Here is a 14,150-nt window from a genome sequence, read left to right as displayed (position 1 = left end):
CTTCACAAATATAACAATTGCTTATCAGTGTATGTACTTTTGTTAAAAAAAAAAATAATTTTGTAAAGCACTTAAATAATATATTTGTTGATACTACGAATTTGAATATTCCTGTGTGTTGTACTGATAAGAGTAGGATAGTATAAATAATTTCTTTCTTGAGAAAAATAAATGTGATATTCTGCAACTTCAGATTAAAGCTATCTGTAAAATATATTATATTTAAATATATAACATTCAATCTTATTCAATACAATTAATAAAATTACCTCTCTCTCGTAATTCAAATCCATTTAATGATTTCAGGTCTGACTATGAATTCATTTTTTAGCTTGTGTATCTCTGATACACACAGTATGTTTTAATTTTAAAAATCAATCAAAAATGAAAGGATTGAAAATAAATTCCTAATTTTCCTTGAAAGTTATTAAATAAATAGATTTGTACATCTATTAAGATCAATAAGATTTTTTTTTCTTATTGTATGTATTTAACTACATAAGTAGTTGAATCTATACAATAAGGAAAATACAATTATATGAATTGTATTTTTCTCAGGTAAACAAATTATTATGTGAAATAATTGTATTGAAAATATAACAAAAATTATACTCATAAAAATTCTTTATCATGTTAACATATGCTATAATAGAATTTGTAAGTAGTAATTTTTATGAAGAATCATTTTAATTGTAATCCAATCCAGATCATCATTAGTTACCTTACTCTAGTTTTTTTTTATTAGTAACATATACTATATTAACTTTTATAATAAATTTTAAGTCCAATCTTCCTTGAACAAGTTCATGATGATTATGGATGATCTTGAATTTTATAAAGAATTCTGATGTATAATATAATGTCATTTTAATATAAAACGAAATGAAAAATTTATTCATAAAGGTTAATCTTGATCATTACTGAATTATTAAAGTGTTACAATTTTGTAATTTTTATAATAAATGTTCACGTACAGATATATATCAATACATGCATACATACAATAGATATATAAGTATAATAATCAAAATTGTAGTAAATCTTTTATTAGTAGGTTTAAATAAATTAGAATGTTGTTATTCCTGTAGTTATAAATATTGACAGTGTAAATGTGCACAATTTCAAAAATGATTGCTTAAGTATGGATGTAATATATGCAATTCTTTCATTTATAGAGAACGGGTATTTATAAATGTGTGTATTTTTCATGAGTAAAATTTAAAATAATTAAAGTCTATTTTAAAAATCCTGTTTTGAATTAAATGTTTTGAATTTCTTTGTGTAAATCAGTTTGTGGAAGAATAAAAGCAATGATCAATACTTCTAAAATGCCTATCTAATATCAATAAATAAATGTAAAACTATTGCATGCTTAAAAAATAATTAGTTTATAACTTGATATTCTCAGCCTAAAGGTTTTATGCAATAATTGGCATCTAATTTGACCAGCAGATTTAATCTAATTAATCTAAACTAAATTTTCTGATTTTATTATTTATCTGTTTAATGTGGCCTTAACTGAGGACTAACTTATACAATGTTTCTATGTTAATGCATAGGAATCTCACATTTATGATATGATAAATGTTGATGAAAAAAGTTATCAAAAGCTAATGTTTCTCAATATTGGATTTTGAATTCTATTTTTACAATAAATATAGTGGAAAGTAATAAAAAAGTTAAAAAGAAAATTATTGTTTTCCATGCTTTAATCAAGCATTGAAGTGAAAAATTGTATTATAATTGATAAGTGGAAGATGAAAAGATACATTCTAAAACTCCATTTGGTTGAAATAATGCACATTTATTGCATTCCTTTATTATAAAATGTACTGTACCATTACATATATCCAAACTATCATTCTGACTTACAAGTTAGACAGAAGCAGATTAATTGGTGAGCAAAACATGTTTCCATTTGAGTGTCCAATGCTATCAGATCCTGCACAAAAAATTAGACATTGGGACCAGTGTCACAGCATTAATTATACATTTTTGGCAGATTATCTACTTTAGAGTCATCTAGCAACAAACTTCTTGCATGCAGGATTCTGAATGTAGCTCATCATGATCTTCACATTGCAGACTGACACATTGAAAATGAATTCTTGTTGTAATATGAAGGATGCACAATATATGATTTAAAAGCAGGAAAAGAGTGATTAATGAGTCTGGTGCTACCTGGAAAAGAGAAAAATACCAGTCAATTTTTCATCTTGTTCCTCTAGCCTCCCCATGTATAATAATAGTGGATTATGTCAGTAAGATAGCTGAAATATATTAATATATTAGACTCTATAAATTTTTGAAATAATATTTACAAAATATTACAACATATTAAACATTGATGAATTAAGACAAAAATTAACTTTCTATTTTATGAATTAAAGTCGAATGCACATTAAGCCCTTTTTCTTCAAATAAATAAGATTTTTTGATCATCTGAATATCTGAGTAATCAACTGTTGAACTTGATATGATTAATTATTCAAGGTATTAGCATATAGTGGACTGTATTAAATTCCTGTTATGGTCATATTCAATCTTCATTAGGATTAACAAACTTGAAAGATGAAAATGATCTAAGTTGAATTACTCTTGCAAAACAGTATCCTGACCGAGTCGAAATCGTGTCATTTACAGCATTAGATTGATGCGTGGTCATCCGACTTTTCCAACCAATTTAAAACAAAATTTTTATTTCCTGTTTAAAAAAAAAAATACACGTAGCCTGACACAATCACAGATTTGAATTAAAACTATACATTAAAACGAGCAATTATTTATTGTGACATCGTAGCAATGCCGGGCTGCAATTTTTAATCATATTCTTAATTTATTTAATTCAAAATGTATTCTCTTTACTTGAAGTTAGTAGTGACTTGCCCCTGTAAATCATACTTTTCCGTTAGCAATGGAGTCGCGCAGGTCATCTAATTAACTCCTTTCAGGGGAAAAGTTTTGAATTGAAATAATGTGACTTTTGATTTGAATCGGAAGTTCGTATATGGTTAATCAGTGCTTCCTGCCCATAAGGTTTCCATATCTGTTCTCGTCTTTTATCTAACCCCATTCTCGAGATTAAGGAAAGACAGACAGACGGACTACAATGGGAATTTATAGATTAACAATTTTTTAAAATTGCAGCCCAATAAGAAATTTTGATTTATTCCTACATATTAATGTTTTTAAATATCAATTAATTTGCTTTACTTTTGATTTAATTTAATAATAATAAGTTGTTTTACGTTTTATTGCGATTGCACATACATATTGCTATTATTTCAAACGTCGCTTGATGATAAAGATTTAAAGGGAAGTGACTCATATACTAAACATGGAGAACTTTCAAGTTTAATGACTTTACATCATTTGGGAATAAAGAGTAGTTGCTCATCTAGTCTGAAAGAGTTAAGAAATACTTATCTTGGAATTATTTTTAGAAATTGCTTCACTGCAATGACTGACTAATGGGTTGATAAATTTATAATAGACCAAAAAATCGTTTAGTAATTTTATGCAAGGATTAACTTATGAATGCTTTGTTCAAATATTTACGACATACATATTTACTTATCAATTCTTTTAAAATTAATTAAATTTTTAAAAAGTTTTGTTTTTATTTCTCCTCTAACTTGTAATGCCATCCTCTTATTTTTTTTTCTCTTTCGCAGTGTAATTCAGTTTTATAACATTTAACATGTCTAAACATTTATATTCTCACTTTCTAATTGGGTCGCAATTTGAAAAAAAATTACAAAACTATGAATTCCCACTGTCGTCCGTCCGTCCGTCTGTCTATCCTTAATCTCAACGGAGTTAGATTAAAGATTAGATCAGTTATGGAAACCTTAGTTAACAATTAGATAAGTTTATTTGTTTTATTTTACTTCTGAAATGGTTCCTTTATCAAGTATAACTTAAACTCTAAATTAACTCTAATCAAGAACATCTGTTTGCATATTATTTTAATTATCTTCCACCTTCATTCTTTTTTTTACCGCAACAGTATTGTTGATGCTGTTACCAGAATAGCTCTTAGCAGATTCATTATTATTAACTGAGAAAAATAGAGAGATTCATTCTGTTAAATTATTATATTTTAGCGCACTTTTAGTTATATCATTTATAAGTTCTTATAATATTAAGCTAATCGAAATTTTTACTTTCTCTGCTCTGTTATATATAAAAGAGGCGGGATAGCGATCGGCCAAAAAAGACCCCCACTAGATTTTTACATTTATGGACTCACGGGAACTTGAAACGTCCAGAAATACAAAAAAAATCTGCGAGTTTTTTTCTATATGTATGGATATTTGTGTGTGTATATATGGATGAGCGATTTTGTTTACCTTGTTTAAAGCTTAATAATTTCTGTGCTTTTGGTCGAAAATTTCTGAAATTTTGCAGAGAGGTTTGTGTATTAGGGGGATTGATGCTATTAAATTTTGGCGATTAAAGGACGAGGGGATGGGGATTGTGGAGGTCTTGTGTCATATCTCGAGTGTGATCGGACTTAATGACGATTTTACTCGCTATTAGAATTACAATTTTTTATAAAACCAATCTCTACCCTCAAAATTAAGCTTTTTGCCATTTTATAATAATTTAAAAGTATAAAAAGGTTTTAAAATAAAATATCATCACAGATGGCGCCACACATGCAGTTTTTAATGTCACCGGGAAAGTTAAGCAACTCGTTGCTGGATTTTTTAAAATTATTACACCACATGTTTTGTAATGATTCAATTGTTAATTGTCATCATGCAGATAACAAGAAATTGATTATTTTTAAAAGCATTTAATTCTCAGAATATATTTATACATAATACATTTTCATGCTAAGATAAAACGCAATATTTTTCATTTAGAAAAGCATTTGTGACTTTCTCAGGATTCGAGTGTAAAATTTTTGTTTTGTTTTTGGTTTTTGGTTTATACACTTCAATCACATTGAAATTGATCTTACACACACGTTTTCGATGTTCTAAAGAAATTTATATTTTTAAAATCGACATTTACTCTTATAAATTAATTTTAAATTTACTTAAATATCTGTAAAGTTAAATTTCCTTTCCCGTATGTAAAATTTTGTATGAAAATCAAATGATTTATGCAATTTATGTATAAATTTTTATTATTTAATAGTTTCAACTTGATCAGCATATTGATAATTTTGTTATTATTTTAATCAAAATTATTATAAAACGCAAAAAAAAACAGATCTAAACATTTAAAACACTTTATTACGAATGACAACAATAATGAATATAAAAAATATGTTAATTATATTACTAGGGGGACTTCGATTCCTTATTCCGAATAATAGATTATTAATAACGAGCAGTTATTTATTTATTGTGACATCGTCACACTGCCGGGCTGCAATTTTTAATCATATTTTTAATTTATTTCATTTAAAATATATGCTCTCCACCTCAAATTAATACTGTAGTGTGTCGCTCCTGTACATCATACTTTTCCGTTAGCAATGGAGTTGCGCCGGTCATTTATCTAACTCCTTTCAGGGGAAAAGTTTTGAATTGAAACAATGTGACTTCTGGTTTGAATCGGAAGTTCGTATATAGTTAATCAGTACCTCCTGCCCCTAAAGTCTCGTCTTTCATCTAACTCCGTTCTCGATACAGGAAAGAAAGACAAACGTTCGCACCGGATTTCCTGTTTTTTCCCCAGTGACGTAAAAATGTTTGACGATTTTAAGCTAAGTAGTCTATATATATGCTGTATATAGAATATATGAAAGAAATTTTTGATAATACTGTATAACAGAAAAATTCAAGTCTAATTTTTTATTAATTTGCATTAAATTAAATTGATTCCAAATTAAATTCAATTTAAAACTTCACAGTTATTTAAATATTACAAAATAAGTTCACACATTAATTTAATTTAAACTTATAAAAATGTAATTATTAAAATACGCCTTCTATTCAGGTGTCAGTAGACACGGTATCCATCGGGCACAGACACGTGACAAGTGCAGGCGATCGTGAAGAATCCCCAAGGCTTCATTCAGCTGTCTCGCTGTAGGACTTCACGGATGATGAAGGCAACTTTATTGATCTTAGTTTCCCGTGACAACAGTGGCAGTTGCTCACGGTCCACCTTCTTTGATAGTTGACCGTATGCCTTCATGAAACTCTTTAAACCGCTGGATGTCATTAAACAGTGTATTGTGCTTACTGCTGCAGCATTGCCTACGTCTCTTTAGCCATTTTCTGTAGAAGCACACAGAATTTGCACCGAAGATTTATTTTAAATTTCGATTAATACGACCAGATATATTCGTTTGAATTTAATAATAATTTTATTCTGATTCATCGAATATTACGCTAAAAAATTGTTAATTCGAAGTACAATAATCGAGGAAAGAGATTATCCTACAGTATATATAAATCTACTATATGTAATTTGAGTCGTAAAATATATGGTTCTATTTACTGTTCCTATATTTTTTTGTTTCAAACGTTTTAATAAGTGTATATTTTCATACAAATTATTTTAAAAGTTTATTATTAATCATCGACACTTTTGAGTCAGTAAAAGAAATAACTGGATTTACCTGAATACAAAAAAAGAATATATTGCAATATTACTTGTAAAAATTATCATATCAATATTTCAGATTATATATTTTTATGCAAATCTTTCCTTTTAATATTATTTTACGGTAAGATTCCGCTTAACGCGGGGGATGTGTTCCTAGACGACAAAGCGCTAAGCGAAACAGCGTTAAATGAGATTATTTTAACGTAGAGTAAATAGGGATAGGGGAACACGTGACTGAAAATAAAAAAATTACTTTAATTTTAAGTTATTTTTATATTAATTTTTATAATAATATATGTTAAATAACACATAAACATATGCACACAAAAATGTATAATAATATATTAATTTTTTTGTGACGAAGGTACTGACTTTTCTGAAAATCTTGTGTTTTTGCAATAAAGTCGTGAAGTTTCATTTGTTGCTTTTTTTCTCTCCTTAAGCAAATGTCGGTAGCAGAAGTTCGCATCCAAAACGCTTCATTTTGCTTTTGTACGCCTTTCAAAATCTAGATCATTCGCTACAATTTGATCAACGATTTCGGTTATCGTTATCAAACTTTTACTAAGGAAATCTGTAGAGAAATTTTTTGGGTTCTTTGTTTTCAGAATCTCTGGTTTCCAGTTCTACATGAATTCCTTGTTCTGCCAGTTCTTGAAGTCATCATTGGCAAGGTTCTTACCAGAAACCTGCAGTAACTCACCAATATCCTGCTCGTCTACATCTCCTGTATTGATTAAGTTGACAATTTTGTCAACCTAACGATACAGCGATAGGCTCTTCTCGATGAGAATTCTTGGATACCTTCAGCCATAACTTCTTCCACACTCCGTTCATGCATTTATCAGTTAATTCTTGCCAAGCCAAGTCGCTATTTTCTATGGCATCCATGATTTTTTCCAAAATTGCACAAAACAAACATAGATTTAAGGGAAGTACAGAGGTACGACGAATTGCCACCTTTTGCTGATTGGTTCGTGTTTGGGAATAATCGTATTACATACGAATCAATGAAATACTGCGTTATATTGAATCAGCGTTAATCGGGGTCTTACTGTATTAGCATCCAAATAAATTTCCCATTTGTACATCCCACATAACTTGTTCCTTTGTACACAGTCAGTATGCGAGCAACATCCAATATAGTTTTATAATGAACGGTCTATATAAAAATAATAACAATTTAGTGAACAAAATTTACATTACACACTCGTTTATGTAAAAATAGAAAAAATGTGTCGTAGAAAAGAAAGATGAAATTTTTATTTACCAGGAAATCCTTGTTGATCTACTGATACAATACAAAATAGAACGGTATACAAAAATTACTCTGATACGTGGTTAGAAGCGCTTATAAAACGACAAGCGGCAGTAATCGTTTTTGGAATGACTATAACAAACCGTACTTGAATTATTAGATTGTGGAGGTTAGGACCACCCATAAACCACGTACCCTAATATTGGAAATATTTTAGCCTCCTCCCTCTTTCGTGTACCATCAGATATTCCCTATTGAAAACCTCGTTCGCTCTTAAAAATAAAGAAAACTTTTGAACTTTTACAAGGAGAAAAATATACTTTATTGCTTAATAAAAGATGATACTGATAAACTTTCAAAAATTGGGATGTTTGTATCTTCTCCATTTTTTTACAGTACGCAATTTATGCATTAAAAACAAAACACAAAAAAACAATTTCTATTATTACTTTTTCATAAGTAAAGCTTAATTTTTTATATATTAACTAGCAGATAAGCCCGGCGTTACTCGGGCAAAAAGTAACGATAGCGAAGATTAAGATTATTACGTTATAGCCAATCTTATCCGTTTTCAAAGAATGCAAGAATTAGGTCCCCCTGTTTCCAGACTAATTAGAGAATTTTTAGATGGGTTAAAAAATGTTCGATTTCCCGAAAAAACTAAAATACTGCATCCGTGTCTGTAAATCTTGCACGTCGCTTTCTCTTAACACTTCCATTGTTGACACTTCCTCGTGGAGGGAACTGTTAACAACCTCACCCCCGCTGGTGAAGGAATTTCGAAAAATCCCTTCTTAGTGTATATTCTCGTGACGTACCCTATTAAAACGCAATCAAAACGCAAAAAACCGTATCTGCGCCTGTAATCTTGCACGTCGCTTTCTCTTAACACTTCCATTGTTGATACTTCTATTGTTACTTAACACTTCCATTGTCGAAACCTTAATCCTGTTCCTCTCCCCCTGGGAGGAATTTCGAAAAATCCCTTCTTAGTATGAGTTCTCGTGACATACTGTGTACCAAATTTCAACTTTCAACTCCTAACCGTTTGGGCTCTGAGCCGATTATTATTATTATCAACTCGTCTCGATTACATATATAGATTTATTATGGATTTCTTTATTACTTGAACGTTATTGGCATTTTTTAAAATAGCAATAATTTTATAATTATTACGACAAAGTATAAGTTTCGAATAATAATTTTAAAAATATTTTTTATATTTCAGTCATTAAATATTTAATAACGTGAAATGTTATCGCAAGATAAAATACCGTATATAATAATGTGTAAATTGTGTAAATTGAGTAAACAAATGAATTATGAACCTGTAATGAAATTTCCCCTATTAAACTGTGAAGAAAATTATGTCATAAGTAATTACCAATGTAATATTCTTTTGGTTTATTTATACAGATAATAATTTTTTTTAATCTGATGAAAGATTTAAATGCAATTTGCAACAAAAATTTATATAGCTATATGAAACAAAATATGTTTTATAAAAAAAACCCCAAAGTTAAAAGTCATAAATCCTACCACTCCTAATTAGGTAAAAATATTTTACTTTCAACATCATTATTGTTATTTATTAATTAATTCGAATAAAAGAAAGCACAATAGTAGCCTATATAAAAGGGGTAGTTATTTAAAATCATGAAAACGCTTTGCTACATGGGATTACACAGACAGAATGTCACAAAAAGTCGTAATTTCTTAGATCTGTTAACTATCAATGCTACAAAAGTATGAGTATACATTGGCTTAGCCATAAATTAAATGATTAAAGTTGAATAAATACAATCTGAATCATTTGTTTATAAAAGAAACGAAACAACATTTAAGTTTTAAATAACTTGATTGCAAATCAATTGAAATATGTATTGATATTTCCACACAAGATCTTGACAACTTCCACTTATTATAACTTGAGAGTTCTCCATTTGAATACTAATTAAACAATTAAATTAAATACAGTACTTAATATTCCAGATAATTGAGATTCTATTTCTATTTGTTCAAATGCTTTTACCTTCAAAAGAATTTTTATTATATTTATTTTTTTTTATTGAAATTATTTTTTGTAAATTAATTTTTATTAAAACTAAAATCTGATGTAAAACCTGAGAAATTTACGCGTATATTTTATCGGATTTTTTTTCATTTTTGAAATATAAAATAAAGTAATTTTATAATTTAATAATTCAAAAATATACATTGCAATTCTGTGAATTTTTAAATATAGTAATTAAAATGTCATGCTGAGGAGACATAGATTTAAAAAATACTGTATACAAATGTATGTTATAATAATGCATACTAAAACTATTAAATATTGTAAAGCTGTTTATATTACTTTATATATTAGAACATAAATTTTAAAATGAAAACTAATCTGTTAAATTCAGTACACTAAGTATACAGTCAAGTCCAGTTATCAGACCACCGGATAAGGGAGAAAGCAGTTCATATAAGGAAGAACTATTCTATGGAAAACCTATAAGCATCTATTTTTTATTTTATGGTATATCACAGCCCAGGGCTTTTTACACTAGAGTATATTTTATGCTGAGATTTGGTAAAACCTTCTATTGATCACTTTTCTAATACACTGAGAGTCAAAAGATTTTTTACAGAATTATAACGAATAGGTTTATAATATGAGAAGCAATTATTATTAAAAAGGTATCATAAAATATGTATGAATAAGCATAACAGATCACATGTAGCCTACGTTCTCATCTCGAGTGGACAAGACGAAAAGTGATTAGCGACCAGATTTCGAAGGGATCTAAGGTGCCATTGTGATGGCCGGATGGCCGAGGGGTCAAGGTGAGCAGACCACCGCTAAGGATCGAATTTGGACGAATCGAAAAACTGCAGGAATTTTCGGAGAGTGGTCCGTCCCTCAACACCCAGTTACCTTATTGTGGGCCTGGATAAACTTATAATGAACTTGCTAAAAGGCCTTCTTAGTGCCCACATATAATTTATCAGAAGTTGTTAATCAAGCTTTCTATAAAAATCTAGCAATAAGTTGCGTAGCTTTTCCGACTATTATGAAATTTTATTTAAAAATAACTTCTACATTATTAATCATAATAAATAAATTTAATTGTGTGTGGTGCCAGAATATTTTTTCCATTTTTCTTTTTTACTTTTTCGGGTTTAGAAGGTATCAAAAAGTGGAGATTTGCAAAAAAAAAAAAAAAAAAAAAAAACTCGGAGAGATTATCAACTAATAAAACAAGTAATTATGAACTCTAATGATCTTTTTAAATTTAAAATACTCGAAACTAATTTCATCATTCCTGAAAATTTGTGGAACATTTTAATTTGTTCAAGTTCAAATCTAAATAGATTTCACTATTCCGCAAAAAACCATATTAAGTACAAAGTGAAGAACGAGTTAATAGTTCCGATCGGAACAGTCTCAACACGGGATGTGGAATGGTTATTACCCGGAATTACCCACCTTTAATCAATAGTATTAAGAAGATCTCGGTTTCAGGTTATTTTAGCAAAGTAAAATGAATTTTCTTCTCAAGTTAAGTAATAAAAATTATAATATTTAATATTTTTTCTTCTTGAATTTCTCTGAACCTGAAATATATTAATAATTATATAATTATATAATTATTAAAGACGGATGAGGTATCTAAGTTTCATGATAGCCCATATTTTCCTTCAAACATATATTCAACCGACTAGTCCAATAGACTAAACAATTCCGACGGAACATAATTCTTCCGAGAACCGTCTGGTCGAACTGTTCCGTCGGAACGTATTCGTACTCGGAATAATGCCAATAGCTCCAGTTCCATAAGCGGAATTAGATTTCCACCTCTATTTTTTATTTGTTACCTTATATGGCCTAAATGACACAGCGAATTATTAAACCTTTTCTATCAATTATATAATTTGATTAAAATAAGATTTTAATACAATAAAAATAATCAACTTTAAATTTACCGATGAAAGTTATCAATTATTTTATATAAAATAAACTTTATTTAACAGAAATTAAATACAGTTAGTCTATTGGTTTAGTTAGAATATTAATTATAATAAATACCACGCTCTTATATTCAGATGTAAATAAATATGTTAATTTAAAAGTATTTTTATAAAGGGTATTTCCTAATTTATTTTTAGGAAAAAAGTAATGATTATTTTTTTCCTTTTAATATAAACTTTACAAACACGTTCTAGCACTGTGGTATGGAACCGGCAACCAAGACCGCAGGATCCGGAGTAGAACGAGTCTTCTTTTACTATTTATTTTTGAACAAATAAAATAGTTATGTAAATTTTCTCAAGTGATTAATTATAAAATTTCTTAAAAATGTATACTTATTTATTAGCTGAAAATTTGCTTTTGATAATGGAATAATTATAAGAATTTAGTTAAAAAGTTCGTATTTTTAAAAGAAAATCTTACATTTTTAAGTTTTAAAAGCATTATTCTATATAATGATTTTAATTTTCTAAGTGTGATGAAATAAAAATGTATGAAAACAAATTTATTGTTTGATTTGTTATGTGAAAATATACATGTTATATAAAATATAACATGTATATTTTCACATGACATGTATAGTTTAATGTATATAGGCCTAAACATGAACAATATTTACAAACCACCAAAATAATCAAATACAGTAATTCATTTTGCTTATTAAATAAATCTATGAAAGTTATTTATTGATGTCTTATCTCCAATAGCGAGAAAACGAGTACGTAATGTGTTTCCCAATTTCCGAAATTATTCTGATGAAAAAATATTATTGCACTGACGAACGGAACAATTAATTAAGTGTAGGAATGATGTGAAACAGAAATTAAACTATACACGTCACGTGAAAATATAATGTTATATTTTATTATTTTATCTCACTAGTTAGACATGAAAATACAGTAGAACCTCCATTATCCGGACCTCCATTATCCGGATTTTCGATTATCCGGATTGTTCAAAATAAAAATTTTACGAATTTCCTGATTTGCACTTGGCGAATTACAACACTGTTTATGTACTTGATGAAATGCATAACTTTTTTGTTTCAACAACGTCTCACCCAGTACAGTGGTCGTAAACTCTTAAATATATTTTACGTAGTAANCTTGAAAAGTTTCTTGAAATGTATTTTATTTTTTTTTTTCGTCTTTCAGAAAATATATTTCTACAATATGAAACTAGAAAATAGCAAGGTTACTTTTTATGTAATGTTGAAGATGTATAAATATGCTTTTAGTTTTCAATGTGTAGAAATAAATTGAATCAAAGTAGTCATAACGAAAGAATGCTTTTAGTCTTGTAGATATATTAATGAAAAATTTATCTTGATCAAAGTGAAATACATATTTAATGTTACAAATATGGTTGTAAATATTGATCACATTTTTTTTTGTTACATATACTAAAAAATTATATTAAAATTTCTATTTTTAAAAGTTTTTATTTGAATTTTTTACTTGAATTTTACATCCTGAACAAGTTTTCTTTCGTACGAAAGTATAAAATTAATTAAATACTTATGTTTTTCATCTTTTTAAGTAGCATTAAGGATGATGAGTGAAGCTATTAATAAGAAGTTTTAACATTTTTAAACTTGATAAAGGGTCTAGAACCTTTTTAAAAATTATCTTTTGTGTAAAAGCAGATAAACATCATAAGAAATTAATCTATAAAATTGCTTCATTATTCAAATCTTATATTTACAAAATATATATAAATATATTAAACAGAAAAGAAAAGACAAACACATACACTTTGGTAAATTTTAAAGAATTAAGTTCATTTTTCATATATACAAAATACGAACATTTAAACAACGTTGAGATAAATTGAATTTATTTATTTACTTTATTCCTGGCTGCAAATTTTGTAATGTTGAATTCTATACATAAAAGTATCCTAGGCAATCTTATGAAAGAATGTTTATTAAAAATTTTATCATTATTTCAAAAGAATTTAATATGAATATATTAATTAACTACGTTATAAAACTGATTAAAAGTTGTAATTTCATTGAGAAAATTCAATAATATACTAATTAGGAATAAAATTAAATTAGTAATATCTTCAAATTGTTAAAGAATTTCAAAATATTTAGTGACGTATAAATATAATGTATCACAAGAAGATAAGAAGGATCATTCGGAGGATGAGGCATCACTTCTATATAAATTGGAGAAGAAAAAGATGATGGTGATGCAAAAGGGAATCACAAAACTTCAAGTGTATAGGAGTCAGTTATAAATATTTATATTATTATTATTTTTAATTTTATATATTGAATATTTATTTAAAATTATATAT

The sequence above is a fragment of the Centruroides sculpturatus genome, unplaced genomic scaffold (assembly GCF_000671375.1).
Source record: "Centruroides sculpturatus isolate CEXI.00-Female unplaced genomic scaffold, Cexi_2.0 scaffold1424, whole genome shotgun sequence".
NCBI classification, from domain to species: domain Eukaryota; kingdom Metazoa; phylum Arthropoda; class Arachnida; order Scorpiones; family Buthidae; genus Centruroides; species Centruroides sculpturatus.
Note: the sequence above shows the minus strand (reverse complement) of the source record.